This window comes from Sminthopsis crassicaudata, chromosome 2 (genome assembly GCF_048593235.1).
Source record: "Sminthopsis crassicaudata isolate SCR6 chromosome 2, ASM4859323v1, whole genome shotgun sequence".
Lineage (NCBI taxonomy): Eukaryota > Metazoa > Chordata > Mammalia > Dasyuromorphia > Dasyuridae > Sminthopsis > Sminthopsis crassicaudata.
In genome coordinates, this window is record NC_133618.1 from 143,784,817 (window position 1) to 143,803,831 (window position 19,015).

Genomic DNA, 19,015 nt, shown 5'->3' on the forward strand with positions numbered 1-19,015 from the left:
ATTTCTTGGTTTTTAGTATAGCAAGCTGGGGGAAGGGATTAGAGACTACTAGCTCCTCTAATGTCAACTTCTTCCCTAAATTATTCTCCTTTCAACAACATAAAATGGGGTCTATCAGAGCAATTTGGAACTATGCTCAAAAAGTTATCAAACTGTGCATACCCTTTGACCCAGCAGTGTTGCTACTGGGTTTGTATCTCAAAGAGATCTTAAAGAAGGGAAAGGGACCTGTATGTGCCAAAATGTTTGTGGCAGCCCTCTTTGTAGTGGCCAGAAACTGGAAACTAAGTGGATGCCCATCAGTTGGAGAATGGCTAAATAAATTGTGATATATGAATATTATGGAATATTATTGTTCTGTAAGAAATGACCAACAGGATGATTTCAGAAAGGCCTGGAGAGACTTACATGAACTGATGCTGAGTGAAATGAGCAGGACCAGGATATCATTATATACTTCAACAACAATACTGTATGATGATCAATTCTGATGGACGTGGCTCTCTCCAACAATGAGAGGAACCAAATCAGTTCCAATAGAGCAGTAATGAACTGAACCAGCTATACCTAGCAAATGAGCTCTGGGAGATGACTATGAACCACTGCATAGATTTCCCAATACCTCTATTTTTGTCTGCCTGCATTTTGGATTTCCTTCATAGGCTAAATGTACACTATTTCAAAGTCTGATTCTTTTTGTTCAGCATGTATACATGTCATGTATACATATATTGTATTTAATTTATACTCTAACATATTTAACATGTATTGGTCGACCTGCCATGGGGCAGGGGGAGGGAAGGAGGGGAAAAATTGGAAAAAAAAAAGTTTTGGAAATTATCAACATTGTAAAATAACCCATGCAAATATCTGGTAAATAAAAACTATTATTATTTTTTTTAAATGGGGACCATCATTCATCTTCTCCCTCAAAGTTGGGACACAAAATTACCTTTAGTCTGTAGAGCCTGATGAAAACCCAAGGGACCTAGAGAGTCAAGATTCAGGAGTTCTCAAAAGACTAGAGCTCTCCTCTCTCCTTATCTTTCCAACCTTGCCCTTTTTTTCAGATAGATGGGGAGGCATTGCTCTCCACCAATGCAGAGAGAATGTCATACCATTGGGTTTTGGGAGTTGGATTAAATTCCCTTGAGTTGAAAGTCTTTGCAGTCCTTTGCAAAGATCAGTTGGGGCAAATCCCAAACCTGTAACTATACAGAATAAGTACAAGCATCAGTGCTTTAAAATAACAAAGATGATTTCCTTGATGTTCCAGGGTAACGAGTCTTCAGTATTATTGAAACTGAAATAACATAAATGCACATTGATGCCTTGTTATGGGCCAGAATTCTGAAACAAGGATTCTTACCAGATGTTAAGTCAGTGTTTAATTCAGTATGATTGATTTAATGGTTTCCTAGTGATTAGTTTATACTCAGTGTAGAGCATATAAACTGAGACAAACTCAGCCAAAGGAGGCAGAGAAAGATTCATTCCATTGTCCACCTTTGTGGTGGCTGAAGGCTGAAGCACAAGCCTGGGGACTCAGAGAAAGAGAGAGAAATTAATTTCCATCTTCATCGGCCTTGTAGCTGCTGGCCTGGCTTCCTTAGCTTCTCCACTGAAACCAAGATTCAGAAAGGCCTCTAAGAAAATTGCCCTGCCCCAGGCAGAGAGATAATAAAAGATTTGGACTTTAACACCTAGCTATTCTTGTGGTGATTAATCTGCTGAAAAGAAGGCTGCCCCAGAGACCCCCAGGAAAATCAAACAAAGAACTTTACAAGACCTGGTTGGTTATTGCCCCTCATAATTAAAGAGAACTAAAGTGATATCACTATGTTGGAATCAGTATACAGTATATCCCTACTGTGGCTGATCAGATCAATACAAGTCAAAGACTCAACCACAGATTAGGCACAAATAATTCATTTAACATTTGGAATAGATATGTTTCTAAATCTGTGGATCTCCTCTATTTTCTTTTTTTTTTTTTTTTTAACTATTGAAATTCTGCTTTGTTCATACATTATTATTGTTGTTGTTTTGATGAGACAAGTGGAGTTAAGTGACTTGCCCAGGGTCACACAGGTAGGAGGTGTTTAAGTGTCTGAGGTCACATTTCTACTCAGGTCTTTGGGACTTCACCACCTCAATGCCCCTAGCGTAATTTTTTTGATGCAATCACGCCATGCTAGACTAGTCTGTGCCAGTATCTCCCATGACTCACAATTGATTCCAAAGTTCCTTGAGAGAAACCTTGAAAGTGGCTTTATTATGTTCAGAAGAATTGCACACATTTAATCTATATTGGATTACTGGCTGTCTGAGGGAGGGGAAGGAGGGAAAGAGAAAGAAAAATTTATAACACAAGGTTTTAACAAGGGCATTTAGACAAATGTGGCTAGCCCTTTGGAGTTGCGCTTTCTGCAGTAGAGTTTGAATGCTTAGCAGTTCAGCTCAAGAAAGTATCTAGTATATTATCTTTCCAGGTGATCTTCAGAGTCTTCATAGGACAATTCAGTTTTCTGGCATGGTTCTGATATAATGTCCAGGTTCCTCAAGTATATAACAGTTGAGGTTAGCACAATGGCTCTGTAGACCTTCAGTTTGGTAGGCCACCTAATACCTCTTCTCATCTATGTTCTCCTTTGGAACTTTCCAAACACTGGGCTAGCCCAGGCAATGTATGCATCAACCTCATCATCTATATGGACATCCCTGAAAAGAATACTGCAAAGATAAGTGAACTTACCCATAGCATTCAAAAATGCTCTATTTGCTGTTGGCTCCACATATGGTGTTGGCTGGTGAAGCATCTGTGGGTTTTTTTGACGTTAATTGTTAGGCCAAAATTAACACAAGCAGCAGAGAATCAATCCATAGTCTGTTGCAGTTCCCCCTCAAAGGCTGCACTGAGTGCACAATCATGTGCAAAGAAAACATTATGCATCAATTCTCCCTTCACTTTAGTCTTGGCTTGGAGCCTTTTCAAGTTACATTTACCTACCATCAGTGTGATACCTGGCCTTGATGCTATTTTCATCCTAGATGAAAGCCTCTAACAATGTCACTGAAAACATTATGTTAAAAAGCAGAGGAGCAAGTGCATTTCATAGCACTGCTTCATTCCACCGATGACAGGGAAAGCATTAGAGTATAATCTATAATCCAGAATTTGTGCAAAATGTGCCATCATATAACTGATGTATAATACTGATGAACTTGTCTAGGAAACATAATCTTCCACAAATCCTCATATCCAACAGTATCAAAGATCTTGGTCAGATCAACAAATGTATGTAGTTCCCTATTCTGTTCCTGGCATTTCTCCTGGAGTTGTCAGGCAGTAAACACAATATAGATCATTCTTCAGCCTTTATGAAGCCATACTGACTCTTGAGTATATAGCCTTCTTTCAGGTGAAAGATCCGCCTATTAGGAAGACTCTGGCAAGAAAGAACCTTGTTGATTAGAAGGGAAGTAACAAATTGGGAAAATATTTTTATAGTTAAAGGTTCTGATAAAGATCTCATTTCCAAAATAGAGAATTGATCCTAATTTATAAGAAATCAAACCATTCTCCAATTGATAAATGGTCAAAGGATATGAACAGACAATTCTCAGATAATGAAATTGAAACTATTTCCACTCATATGAAAGAGTGTTCCAAATAACTACTAATCAGAGAAATACAAATTAAGACAACTCTGAGATACCACTATACACCTGTCAGATTGGCTAAGATGACAGGAACAAATAATGATGAATGTTGGAGAGGATGTGGGAAAACTGGGACACTAATACATTGCTGGTGGAGCTGTGAAAGAATCCAGCCATTCTGGAGAGCAATTTGGAACTATGCCCAAAAAGTTATCAAACTGTGCATACCCAGCAGTGCTACACTGGACTTATATCCCAAAGAAATACTAAAGAGGGGAAAGGGATCTGTATGTGCCAAAATGTTTGTGGCAGCTCTTTTTGTAGTAGCTAGAAACTGGAAGATGAATGGATGTCCATCAATTGGAGAATGGTTGGGTAAATTATGGCATGTGAATGTTATGGAATATTATTGTTTTGTAAGAAATGACCAGCAGGAGGAATACAGAGAGGCTTGGAGAGATTTGCATGAACTGATGCTGAGTGAAATGAGCAGAACTAGAAGATCTCTGTACACTTCAATGTTGTATGAAGAGGTATTCTGATGGAAGTGGATATGTTCAACATAAAGAAGATCCAACTCACTTCCAGTTGATCAATGATGGACAGAAACAACTACACCCAGAGAAGGAACACTGGGAAGCGAATGTAAATTGTTAGCACTACTGTCTATCTACCCAGGTTACTTATACCTTTGGAATCCAATACTTAATGTGCAACAAGAAAATTGGATTTACACACATATATCTAGGTTATATTGTAACACATGTAAATGTATGAGATTGCCTGTCATCTAGGGGAGGGAGTAGAGGGAGGGAGGGGAAAATCTGGAAAAATGAATACAAGGGATAATGTTATAAAAAAAAATTACTCATACACATATACTGTCAAAAAATGTATACTTATAAAATTAATAATAAATAAATAAATAAAAAGAAAGAACCTTGTTGGCAATGACTGAGAGAAAATTTAAATATTTTTGAACTCCTGAGGGCCTCTTCTTGCCATATAACTTAAAAGATTTCAGTCAGTTTTTCTATGAGCAATTGACCCCTTGCCTTTTAAATCTCATTTGGAATAGAATCAGTACCAGGCACTTCACTACATGAGAAGAATCTGATGGCATTCAAAATTTCTTTAGTTTTAAGTTCATCTCAAGACAAATTGACTTTCAAACTGAAGTATATGGTCAATGGCTTCAGTATTGGCTGATGACAGTCTATTAAGAACACTAAAAGTTCAGTCCATCCATCTCCAGGATCATCTCCTTATCATTAATCAATGTGACTCTATTAACACTGAGTAATTGAGATGCATAATAGATTTTTGATCCATAAAAGCTATCAGAGAATCATAAACACTTTGGATTGTTACTATTAACATAAAACTGAAGTTCAGTTACCTTTTTACTAAGCCAAGATACACAGTAAGTGTAAATAACAATTGTTTCTGTTTTGGCCAAACCCTGGTTTTCCTCTTCCAGATTGATTGATTTTTTTTTTTTTTTTTGACTAGGTAAAAGAGAAGTCATTATTTGCCTCATTTTTTACCTAGATTTAATCAATGAATGGGCATTGTCTCAGTGAAACTGAGACCCGAGAAACACTTTAGCTTAATAAAGCCAAGGTCTCCCCCTGCATCCAGAGACTTCTTTGGTAGTCCTGATTTATATCTTGCCACAGGATCCAGATGGTTCTGAAGGAGAAAGTGAGGCTGGTGACTGCACAACTCTCCCTCAGTACAATCCAGTTCACTTGCAAATCACTTCATGATGTCATGGTTCTCTTGGAGAACGAAGAACAAAACAATACTGACCCAAGAATCCTGTATCTCCTTAAACTTTTCTTGTACTTTACTTTAAATGAAATAGAATGCTGTCTTTTTAGAGATGAAAGATCTATCCTGCTGGTAAGACCCCAATGAAGTTCTTGTTTTTCATTTAGTAACTTCCAATTTTCCCTATCATTTTAGTCAAACCAATCCTGTTTGTGATGATTTTGAATGTTCTTGCCAAGATGAATAATTGCAGTGCTGTACAACAAATCTCTGAAAGTTGCCAACTCCTTTTCTGCTCCACTGATGCCTATTATATGCTGACTTAACTTTCCCTCCAGTAAGGAAGAAACTGTTCTTCCTGGGGAAAGTGCTCTAAACCATTGACATTTCCCCCAATTGATAATCGAAAAAATGAACAGACAAATTTCAGATGATGAAATTAAAGCTATCTTTTTTTTAGAATTTTTTCCACAGTATATATGCATGAGTAAATTTTTTTATAATATTATCCCTTGTATTCATTTTTCCAAATTATCCCCCCCTCCCTCCATTCCCTCCCCCCAATGACAGGCAATCCCATACATTTTACATGTGTTACAATAAAACATAGATACAATATATGTGTGTAAATACCATTTTCTTGTTGCACATTAAGTATTAGATTCCGAAGGTATAAGTAACCTGGGTAGATAGACAGTAGTGCTAACAATTTACATTCGCTTCCCAGTGTTCCTTCTCTGGGTGTAGTTGTTTCTGTCCATCATTGATCAACTGGAAGTGAGTTGGATCTTCTTTATGTTGAACATATCCACTTCCATCAGAATACCTCTTCATACAACATTGAAGTGTACAGAGATCTCCTGGTTCTGCTCATTTCACTCAGTATCAGTTCATGCAAATCTCTCCAAGCCTCTCTGTATTCCTCCTGCTGGTCATTTCTTACAAAACAATAATATTCCATAACAGTCACATACCATAATTTACCCAACCATTCTCCAATTGATGGACATCCATTCATCTTCCAGTTTCTAGCCACTACAAAAAGAGCTGCCACAAACATTTTGGCACATACAGGTCCCTTTCCCCTCTTTAGTAATTCTTTGGGATATAAGCCCAGTAGTAGCACTGCTGGGTCAAAGGGTATGCACAGTTTGATAACTTTTTGGGCATAGTTCCAAATTGCTCTCCAGAATGGCTGGATTCTTTCACAACTCCACCAACAATGCATTAGTGTCCCAGTTTTCCCACATCCCCTCCAATATTCATCATTATTTATTCCTGTCATCTTAGCCAATCTGACAGTTGTGTAGTGGTATCTCAGAGTTGTCTTAATTTGCATTTCTCTGATCAATAGTGATTTGGAACACTCTTTCATATGAGTGGATATAGTTTCAATTTCATCATCTGAGAATTGTCTGTTCATATCCTTTGACCATTTATCAATTGGAGAATGGTTTGATTTCTTATAAATTAGGGTCAGTTCTCTATATATTTTGGAAATGAGACCTTTGTCAGAACCTTTAACTTTAAAAATATTTTCCCAATTTGTTACTTCCCTTCTGATCTTGTTTGCATTAGTATTGTTTGTACAGAAACTTTTTAGTTTGATGTAATCAAAATCTTCTATTTTGTGATCAATAATGATCTCTAGTTCTCCTCTGGTCATAAATTCCTTCCTCCTCCACAGGTCTGAGAGGTAGACTATCCTCTGTTCCTCTAATCTATTATCTCATCTTTATGCCTAAGTCATGGACCCATTTTGATCTTATCTTGGTATATGGTGTTAAGTGTGAATCCATATCTAATTTCTGCCATACTAATTTCCAGTTTTCCCAACTAAAGCTATCTTTAAAGTGTCTTGATGTCTCTGTTTCTCCTCTCTACTATTGTCTGTCCTTGAGGATTAAAAGGCACTATGCACAAAAATGTGCAAAACGTTTAGAAGTATATACCGGTCCATTTTCTCTCATTATTTGTGGCACACCCATAATTACAAAAGCTTGTATAAGGAATTCAGTGATCACTCCAGTTGCTGGTATTGAGAAAGTAAATCCTGAAATGCTCTAAATCACTATTGATTAGAGAAATGCAAATTAAACAATTCTGAGGTACCATATCACACCTCTCGGATTGATTAAGATGACAGAAAAAGATAATGATAAAGGTTGGAGGGGATGTGGGAAAACCAGGATACTAATGCAAGGTTGGTGGAATTGTGAAATGATCCAACCATTCTGGAGAACAATATGGAATTATGCCCAAAGGGCTATAAAACTGTGCACACCTTTTGATCTAGCAGTGCTACTACTACTGGATTTGTATCTCAAGGAAATCATAAAGGAGGAAAAGGACCTACATGTGGAAAAATGTTTGTAGCAGATCTTTTTGCGGTGGCAAAGAGTTGAAAAATGAGTAGATGCCCATCAATTGAGGAATGACTGAATAAAATATGCTATGTGAAAGTAATAGAATATTATTGTTCTACAAAAAATGACAAACAAGCAGATCTTAGAATTTCCTGGAAAGATTTATAACTGATGATGATCGAATCAAGTAAAACCAGGAATATACACAGTAACAGCAAGATTGTGTGATGATCAACTATGAAAGATTTGTTTCTTCTTAGCAGTTCAATGATCCAAGGCAATCCCCATAGACTTTGGATAGAAAACACCATCTGCAGTCAGAGAAAGAACTATGGTAACTGAATGTAAATTAACAAATGCTATGTTCACTTTTCTCCTCTTTTTCTTGTTTTTTTTTTTTTTTTTTTAATTTTCTCCATGAGGTGGGAGAAAGCTATTGTCTAGCAGGTTAGATTGATCAAAGTTTAGTTAGAGTAAGGAGAATGACACCATTAGAAAGAAAACACTATAAGGGAGAGAAACAGAGCATCTCCTAGTGGGCTTAATCCTGAAGGGAATTTAGCAAAGATTTTCATCATAAGCAGATCTTTTACAGAGGTAATTTATCTTTAACGGATTTCTCAGGGAGCTCAGAGAAGTAAAGGTGGGAATTCAGAGGGAGGGGCCAGAGGACAGACCTCGGAGCTCAGAGGGAGGGATCAGGAGTCAGATGGAATGTACCTGGCTAGAAATATATGGATCAATATTTCAAAAGATTGTTTGAAGATACCCAGAAATTGGGGGCTGTCCAAGGGGAGTTGCTAAAGAGTTCCTTCCCCCACAGTCTGAAAATTATCTGATAATAAAATTATTTGATACTAGCCTCTTCCTAATTAGGAAGAGAGTAAGTCACATTGATGATAAAAGTCTCCAAATCTTCATAACATTTTTCTTTGATCTCATAAGGGTTCATCATTCTGGCATGGTACTTTCCTGCAAATGGCAATCACATTGTCATGAATCTGTGGTTTGCCCCTTTTGTGGGGCGTATGAGTTTATTGACTAAATTTAATTAAATTTTATTCCAAAGTCTATGCCAGCCAGTTTTACTGTGGCCATTCCAGAAAAAAAAAAAAATTTGGTCTGTCTCTGGCTTTGGTAAACTAGGTTACATTTAACAACCTTGTTTCACTCAGGGCTGCTTTTTTGTCTATGATACCTGCTCAATTTCTTTTATAACAGGAGCTGTTTTTCTTTCAGGTTTACTGCATTTCTTGCTGTCTATAATTGTGTACACATTCCATGTACTAATGTTGAATGGAATCATCTTTGCAAAATTCTTTGTACATTTATGTGTGTCTGTATAGTTTTCTACCACAGGGTAGGATCCCTGTCTGTTGCAATAAGCTGGCCAGGGTTAGATTAAGTGAAGTAGAAAGTTTTTAGGGCACCTTTTCTAGCCCCTTTTTCATAATAGGGGGTGAGCAGTGTGGTTCTTAGAAAAGGTTACTCAGATACTCCAACTGCTAAATTCCAATACCGTTTAAAGGGTTGGTGATAACCCTTTAGCCTAGATCACCTGTGAGGTGGGCTGTGACTATAGCTCCTAGTATATCTGTACTTGCTGCAACATTCTTTGCTCATTATCACAGGACTTTGAGGTAGGTTAAAAACGGCAAAATGGTAAGAATGATGTCTTTTGCATCAAGTCATTGGTCTCATTCTTTCTTCCAGAGTCACCAGGACAAAAGTCAAAAAAACTGGTAATGGCTTGAGATGCAGTGGATGATCTTGATGTCTTTGATATCTAACCCAGATCTATTTAGCTTAAAAAGGCCAAAGTTTCCCATCGCATCCAGGGCCACCTCTAGTCATTTTGCTCTTGGCTCTGGAGAGGAAAGGGAGGCAGGTGATCTTGCCTGCCCATCCTCATTTAGATCTAATTCACCTGCATGTCACTTCCCTAATGTCATGGTCCTCTTCAAGAATGAAGGACAAACAAAACCTGATCATTTTCTCAACTACTTTAAGATAATGCTTTTCATGAACTCAGATTAATGATTTTCAAACAATCTTCTCTAAACCAGGATTGCCTTTGCATCATATCACCTTCATGGTCCCTTGGAATAAATTATTCACATCTGCCTTTTCCACTAATAAAGTTTTCACATGCTTGGGTAGTCATCCCCTTACTGATGGCCTGAGGTCCTCCTGCTGAAATGATTTACAAAGGTGTGGTAACCATGCATACCATAGCTTCTCTCTGGTGAGAGTTGAGTAGCAGGTGCAAAACAAAAATAAAAAGCAGCTCTGAAAAAGGGCCACCAGTTCCACATCAGAGCTTCTAGTCTTCCCTGTACACCTATACACCCTGATAGCATGTGCAATAGGTATGGTATTACATTGAAAATCACCTACGAGAACACTAGTGACAAGATGACTAACCACATACAGGAAATCCTGCAGTGACAACATGACTAACCACATACAGGAAAATGACATACATTTCAGAATTTCCTGCATATCTATGGACAATAAATCAAAAACAATAGACATGGTTGATAGAGTAAAGCTGGTTAGCTGTAACAGTCAACACTACCAACAGGTCTATACATAAAACACAATTGAAATATAAACAATAGCATATGCAGAAAACAATTAGGAGACATTGCTATAACATGAACACAAAACAGCTAAATGAACATCATAAACAAATAAAGAAATAAGCTTATTCAAACACGTAATAATTCATAAGACACCATAAGCATGCAATTTTATGCAAGGGACTTTTCACATGGGTAATCTCTAATATTGTCACCTAGAGACATTTGTAACTCTTTCTTCAGGTTTATCTGTAATATTATAACTTGCCTAGTGACTGATCTAATAGCTCTAGTTCTCTCAACACTGACTCATCTTTCTACTCCTATGTTTCAGCTAGTAGTTAATAATTGGCTCACTCTCAGTACCTTATTGCCTTGTTTGTCCACACCTAAATCTTAGACAGAACCTATCAATCTATAGGAAATTAAATATATTTGGATTACAATAGCCTCTTTAAACACCTTCCATCAAGGAGAGGTTTTTTTTTTTCTTTTTAATAGTATTTTATGTGCTCCAATTATATATAAAGACAATTTTCGACATTCAATTTTTGAAAGATTTTGAATTCCAACTTTTTCCCTCTCTCCCTTTCCTCTTCCCTCCCCAAGATGGCAAGCAATCTGATATAAGGATATACATTGAATAATCTTTTTTGTTTGTTTGTTTTTGCTGAGGGGTTAAGTGACTTGCCCAGGGTCATACAGCTAGGAGGTATTAAGTGTCTGAGACCGGATTGATTTCAGAGCTGTGCTCTGAAATTGTGCCAGCCAGCTGCCCCATGCACAACCATGTAAAACATTTTCATATTAGCCATGTTGTAAAATAAGAAATAGAACAATAGGAAAAAACAATGGAAAAAGTGAAAATGATATATTTCAATCTTCATTAGGCTCTATCAGTTTTTTCTTTGAATGTGGATAACATTTACCATTTGGAGTCTTTTGGAATTATATTGCATCACTGTGTTGTTGAGAAGAGCTTAGTCAATCATGATTGATCATCACACAATGCTAGTATGTGCAATGTTCTCCTGTTTGGCTCACTTTACTCATCATCAGTTCATATAAGTCTTCTAGGTTTTTCTGAACTCTGAAAGGCAATTTTTAAAGGAAGGTAAAAGAATTGCCAAATTTCACTGTTGGAAGAGATCAGGAGTCATCAAGTTCTCTGACATTTAGGATCCATTACCACTTGGCTCTAGCCAGCCATACCAAGTTTTATTGTAAATTACTCCCTTTTGTATATTCTTGTGTTCAACCAAACTGGCCTTATTGATGTTTCTCACTCATGAAATACCATTTCCCACTTTTCTGACTTTGCACTGACTCTCCTCTCTTCCTCTGATGAACTCCTTTCTTACTTCTGGCTTTTAGATTCTCTTGTTTCTTTCAAAGTTCCCTTTGTTCTATATGAAGCCTTTCTTGATCCATACAATATCTAGTGCCTTCCCCCACAAAATAATTTTGAATTTATCTTGCATGTATTTCGTATTTATATGTGTGATGTCTCTCCGGATAGAAATAAAGATTCTGTACTAGAACAGTAAAACAATGTCATTTCCACAATAGATAATAATTTTGATTATTTTTAATACTAGTTAATATATACCTTCCAAACTGAAACTTATAATTAATAAATGAGCTCCAATTCTCCATCATTGTTAATTAGCTATTTTCAGATTCATTTTGTTTCTTTGAAATGCTTTGATAGAATAAATTTTACCACCTAAAAAATAATTAGAACTTTTTTAAAAAATCATTTCATTTCATGTATGCTTGTTTTTGTATTTCTGTATTAATTTGTCCTTTCCACTATTCCCTTCCATGTTAAACAATTTCAAAAAATAAATTCCTTAGTATTTTCTCCTGCAAAACAAATTACTCCATTAGTTCTGTCTAAAAATGTATATGTCTTTCTGAACTTTAACTCTATCACATCTATTTCAGGTGAATGTTTTATTTTATCCAGTTGTGGTTCATCATGGCATTTATCAGAGTTCTAGAATCTTTCAGAGTTGTTTTTTCTATATAATGGTGATTTTCATTTTATAAATTGTCCTTTAGTTCTGCTCATTTAACTCTGCATCAGTTCATAAAGGTGTTCCTAATTCCCTCTGAAATTGTCCATGTCATCCTTGTTTGTGGCATTAACATTTATTATATTTATTTATCTTAAGTTATTAAGTCTTTCAATCATTCATTCATTACATAAATATTTATTAAATGTCTTCTATATTCCGGGCACTGTGTTGGGGAAAAAAAAGAGTCAAAAAATAGTCCCTGACCTCAAGGAGTTTATAATCCAATTGGGAGACAATTTGTAAACAAATATGTACAAAGCAAAGTGTATACCAGATTAAATAGGAAATAATTAAAAGAGATGAGCTATTCGAATTAAGAGAGGTTAAGGAAGACTTGTAGTAGAAGGTGAGTTTTTAGTTGGGACTGAAAAGAAGCCAAGAAGTTCAGTTTTTGGAGCAGAAGACAGAGTTCCAGGCAAGAAGGACAGCCAGAAAAAAAAATTGCCTACACCCAAGAGAAGTTTCTTGTTCATGTAATAGCCAGAAGGCCTATGTCACTGAAAATAAATTAGAGAGTAAAATATAAGACTGGGGAAAATGAAGGATAAACATAATGAAAGGCACCGAATGTCAGAATATTTTGTATTTGCTCCTGAGGATGGTAGAAGTTGTTGGAATTTATTGTGGAGTGGAATTGATGAGTATATGATCAGATCTTTATTTTAGAAAAATCAATAGAAAGACAAATTCCTCTTCAATTTTTGTCTATCATGAAAAGAGCTACTATAAATATTTTATAATATAGATTTTTTCCCTCTTTTTTTGGAAGATAGTCTTAATAGTATATCAGAGTTAAAGGTTATATACAAATTAACTTTATGAGCATAGTTCCAGTTTTCCAGAAGGATGAACAATTCATAGCTCCAATAACAGTGCATTAGTGTATGTTTTCTCATATATCTTCCAACATTTGTTAATTTCATCTTTCATCATTTTTGCCAAAGTGAAACCTTAGAGTTGATTTAATTTTCCTTTCTCTAGTTATTTATACCATTTTTTAAAAAATCTGATTGCTGACAATTTAGATTTTTTCCTTTGAAATTTGCCTGTTCATATTCTTTGGTCATTTATCTATTGAGAAATGGTTCTTATTCTTATAAATGTTGAATCATTTTCTTATTTACCTTAGTATTGAAATCTTTATCAGAGAAACTTATTGCAAAAACATTTTTCTTCCAGTTAATTGATTCTTTTCTAATCTTAGGTGCACTAGATTTGTTTGTACTAGAATGTTTTAATTTTACATAATCAAAATGGTCTGTTTTATCTTGTGTGATCATCATTTGTTCAGTTATGGATTCTTCATCTAATCATAGATCTAAAAGGCAATTTCTTTCTTACTTCTCTGTCTTGTTTATAATGTGACTTTTATATTTACATAATGTATCCACTTGGAGCTTGCTTGGTATAGCAGAAACTATTGGCCTAATCTTATTTCTGTCACACTGGTATCTGATTTTCCCATAAGTTTTTGTCAAATAGTGACTCCTTATCCCAGTAGTAACTAGGGTCTTTTGGTTTTTCAGATGCTATTTTTGTTTTCTTCTCTATATTGTGTACATAATCTATTCTACTGTTCAACTTCTTTTTTTTTAACCTGTACCAAAATGAAATCAGCTAACTTGAATTTTTTCTTTTTAAAGAGAGAAAACTAAATTGTCCATAACAAAAATGTTCACCTTCAACCTGCCTGAGTGGTTTGTCTATCCTAGAACTAGCATAAGGACTCTGTGGTCCCACTGTGAACTTCTGGGTTGGGTGCAGGAAGCTGAGGGAAAATTCTTTAAGACCTCATGTAGCAGCGCATCTCTAAGTGCCAATGGAGTGTTTTAAGGGAATCTGAGATTCTTTGCATTTTACCACACAGCTCTCTTAAGTGAATAAAGCATTTATTAACCATTTTCTATATGCAAAGCACTATGGTAAACACTGGAAATACATGGAAATAGGAAAGTAAGACAATGCCTGATCTCAATTAACACATCTAAAGGGGAAGGTTTCAGCTTTAAAGCCTTTGAAAAAATCCCATAGGACTTGAACATAACAGCAAAGCAGATATTGATCTTCTTTAATGTCATTCCACTGATAACAATTACATGAGTTTCTGATATTGAACCATTTGACAGTGGCAAGGACTTTGGGGAAAAAGCTTTCTTTACTTTTCTTCTCTCTCTCTCTCTCTCTCTCTCTCTCTCTCTCTCTCTCTCTCTCTCTCTCTCTCTCTCTCTCTCTCTCTCTCCTTCCTTCCTTCTTCTTGTTTTTTTTTTTTATTTTAAGTAATAGCTTTTTATTAGCAAAAAATATGCAGATAGTTTTTAACATTCACCCTTGCAAATCCCCTCCTCCCCTAGAGAGTTAGAAATCCAATATATGTTAAATATGTACTGTAGAGGGTGGAATTGATCATTACAAGGAACTGATTATGTGTGAACTAGAGAACCATTACATTACCATGCTAAGTACTAAGTATACATGTGGTCAATAATCTCATCAATTCCACTGAGTTAATACCTTGTTTCAAGTACACTTCTTCAGAGTTCCGCCCTCTATAATGTACAATTCTTCTATACATATTTCCACATTCATCTTGCTGCTCAAATCAGATCAAAACGGAGAAAATGAGAAAGAAAACAAAAAGTAAGCAAACAACAACAGAAAAAGTGAAAATATCATGTGATAATCTCTTTCTGACCTCTCTCCTGATGCATCTCCATCACAGGTCTATGGGAACTAGCCTGAATCACCTCATTGTTGAAAAGAACCATGTCTATCAGAAATGATTCTGGGGAAGGATCTTTTTTTTTTTTTTTTCCTGGATCTTTAGCACATGTAGGAGCAGGTACCAGGCTGCATCTCCCAAGGGTTTCCATAGTAGTTTCTTTCCACAAGCAGTCAATGATTATTATGCTCATTGATCAATTGATAGTCATCATCATCAATTGATAGTGTAAGGGGGCGGAGGAGTATCTTTGTAAAACATAGCAGACAAATGATCATTTATCTTCTGCTTAGACATCTCAGTGGGGGAAAGAGCATGGAGTTAGCCATCTTTCCCCAAGAAGCTCATTCCACTTTGGGACAGGTCCAAACAGAGCAATATGTTGTATGTATGTGTGTGCATGTATGTATATACACATATATACATGTATATACATGTCTGTCTAAATGTGTATTTTGTGGAGGGGGGGCAGCACAGCTAGGTGACTTAGTAGATAGAATACTGGTCCTGGAAACAGGACATCCTGAGTTTAAATCCAGCCTCATTAAATGTATTCCTGGATTTTCTCTAGATTGCTGAAACAACTAGAGCAAACCATGCATTCAACATTGATGTGTGGACTAACCCTTCACAGACTATACTACTCTGCTTCACACCCAGCTTTGTTCTTTTCTTGCAAACTGATAGATAAGAAAAGTACTCTGGGATCGCCAAGATTGTTTTGTGATTTGCAAAATGGCATAGTTGCTGTTTTTCTGTATACCTCTCCAATATTAAAAAAGAAAAACCCTAAAAGAGGGAAACGTGTACCAATCTAGAGTAATCAAAGCTATATGTACAATATAAGACAGAGATACTATACAAGATAAAAGCCTCATGAAATAACTTTTTGGGGGGTTCCCCATATCTTACTGATGTTAGAAGTACAGCACTTGTTCATGGTCTGATCCCAAGTATTGTTTAGTTGCAACATCCTTCCTGGATTCCTGACTTCAAGGTTGCCATGGCTCAAATGCCACAGTTGTGGGAATCACCTGCCTTGTAAATGAACTGTGATCTTCATCTCTAGACAAAACATACAGGAAGAAAAAACACTGTTCTAGGCTGGCCTGTTTAATTCCATAACTTTTCTGACCACACAGTCTGTCAAAGGGGGCTACTTCTATCCATGTACATATGAGGCATAAGAAGCCTCCATATTAGGCAGTCTAGACATTCCCAGAGAGATCCATTTATATATTTCCCTATCTGAAAATTTCCATTTCCCAGCAAATAGGCAGGGGTTCTCATCCCAAATTCAGTTCCTTGTTACAAATTCAAAATAGTTTTCTGGGGAGATGTAAGCAATTTTTCTTTCATGTGTCATCCAATTAAGTCTCTAAACAACCAAGAGCCTTTTTCAAAGTTCACCAGATATTTCTACTTGCTTAACCTTAGCCTTGCATAGCCTTTCTCAACCCACAACCACAAGAAAGCAAAGAAAAAGAAAACTGGCTGCCAGAAACCTAAACCACACTGAGGTTTCCAAACTACAGGGAGTTCCCAATCATTTCAGTGATTAGGGAAGTGGTCTTGACTAATTATCACTTTTATCAAATGAGAAAATGATTCTAAGTTGAAACCCTTCCAATGACTCCTTCAGTAAATAAATTCATCTAAGTGTGGTCTACACAAAAGTGTCCCTTTCTTTTTTTTTTTTTTTAATTTTTTTTATTATATATATATATATATATATATTTTATAATATTATCCCTTGTATTCATTTTTCCAAATTACCCCCCCTCCCCTCCTATGCCCTCCCCCCGACGACAGGCAATACCATACATTTTACATGTGTTACAATATAGTCTAAGTACAATACATGTGTGCGAATATCATTTTCTTGTTGCACAATAAACATTAGAATCCGAAGGTACATGCAACCTGGGCAGACAGATATTAGTGCTAACAATTTACATTCCCCTCCCAGTGTTTCTTCTCTGGGTGTAGCTACCTCTGTCCATCATTGATCAACTGGAAGTGAGTTGGATCTTCTTTATGTTGAAGATTTCCACTTCCATCAGAATACATCCTCATACAGTATTGTTGTTGAAGTGTACAGTGATCTTCTGGTTCTGCTCATTTCACTCAGCATCAGTTGATTTAAGTCTCTCCAGGCCTCTCTATATTCCTCCTGCTGGTCATTTCTTACCGAGCAATAATATTCCATAACCTTCATATACCACAATTTACCCAACCATTCTCCAACTGATGGACATCCATTCATCTTCCAGTTTCTAGCTACAACAAAAAGAGCTGCCACAAACATTTTGGCACATATATGTCTCTTTCCACTCTTTAGTATTTCTTTGGGATATAATCCCAGTAGTAGCGCTGCTGGGTCAAAGGGTATGCACAGTTTGATAACTTTTTGGGCATAATTCCAGATTGCTCTCCAGAATGGCTGGATTCTTTCACAACTCCACCAGCAATGTATTAGTGTCCCAATTTCCCCACATCCCCTCCAACATTTGTCATTATTTGTTCCTGTCATCTTAGCCAATCTGACAGGTGTGTAGTGGTATCTCAGAGTGGTCTTAATTTGCATTTCTCTGATCAGTAGTGATTTGGAACACTCTTTCATGTGAGTGGATATAGTTTCAATTTCTTCCTCTGAGAATTGTCTGTTCATATCCTTTGACCATTTATCAATTGGAGAATGGTTCGGTTAAAAGTGTCCCTTTCTAAACAAGGCACGCCAAAATTTCCTAAGAATTCCTATAATATAAGATATCCCTATAGAGCTCCAGGCATTTTCCTCTGCATCCCTTATCCCAAATGGCATCCAGAATTCTCCCATAGATCCTTGTTACTGCCAAGGTAAACCAAATGGAGTTGAAAATTCACCCAACATTATAAGAAGATAAATTGGCTCAATTGTTGTGTTTGTCCTTCATTCTTGAAGAATACCATGACATTAGGAGGAGGATGCCTTGACATGCATGTGAATTGGGTTGAAGTGAAGAAGAGCTATGCAAATTTACCAATCTAACTTTCTCCTTCAGAGCCATCTGGGTCCAGGCAATATGTCCAGGAGCAATATGTCAAACAAGATGACTGGAGATGGCCCTGGATGCATTGGGAGATTTTAGCCTTTTTGAACTAAAAAATAAGATAGAGAATGACCTCTTTCCAGGGATGTCCACATTGATAATGAGATTAACATATGAATTGCCAGTGTTTGGGGGTCTCCAAAGGAAAAATGTGGAAGAGAAAAGGTATTAGACTAGCTATTAAACTGAAGATCTACAAAACTGTTGTGCTGACCTCATTGTCGTATGCTTGTGAAACATGAATGCCAGGAACCTGAATGGCTTCCATTTGAATTGTCTTAGGATTCTGAAGATCATTTGGCAGGAGAAGGCACCAGACAATGAAGTCCTTTCTTTAACTAAACTGCCAAGCATTCCAACTCTATTGCAGAGAGCACATTGCTCAAAAAATGATTTTATGGAGAATTCATGCAGAACAAGTGCTCACAAGGTGGTCAGAAAAGGTGATACAAAGACACTCTCAAGATCTATCTTATGAATTTTTGAATCAATTGTATGACATGGGAGACACTGGACCTCCCAGAGCCCTCCCAAATGTTCTTATGGAGTAGAAAGCACCCCAAATGTTCATAGGGACTATTTGTGTCCAACCTGTGGCAAAGTATTGCAAGTTTGTTTTGGTCTGATCAGCCACAGTTGGACACACTGTAACTTGGTTCTAACATAGTGATGTCATTTTGGTCCTCTTCAAGTATGAAGGACAACCAACCAATAGTTATAGTTATATTGTTACAGCAGC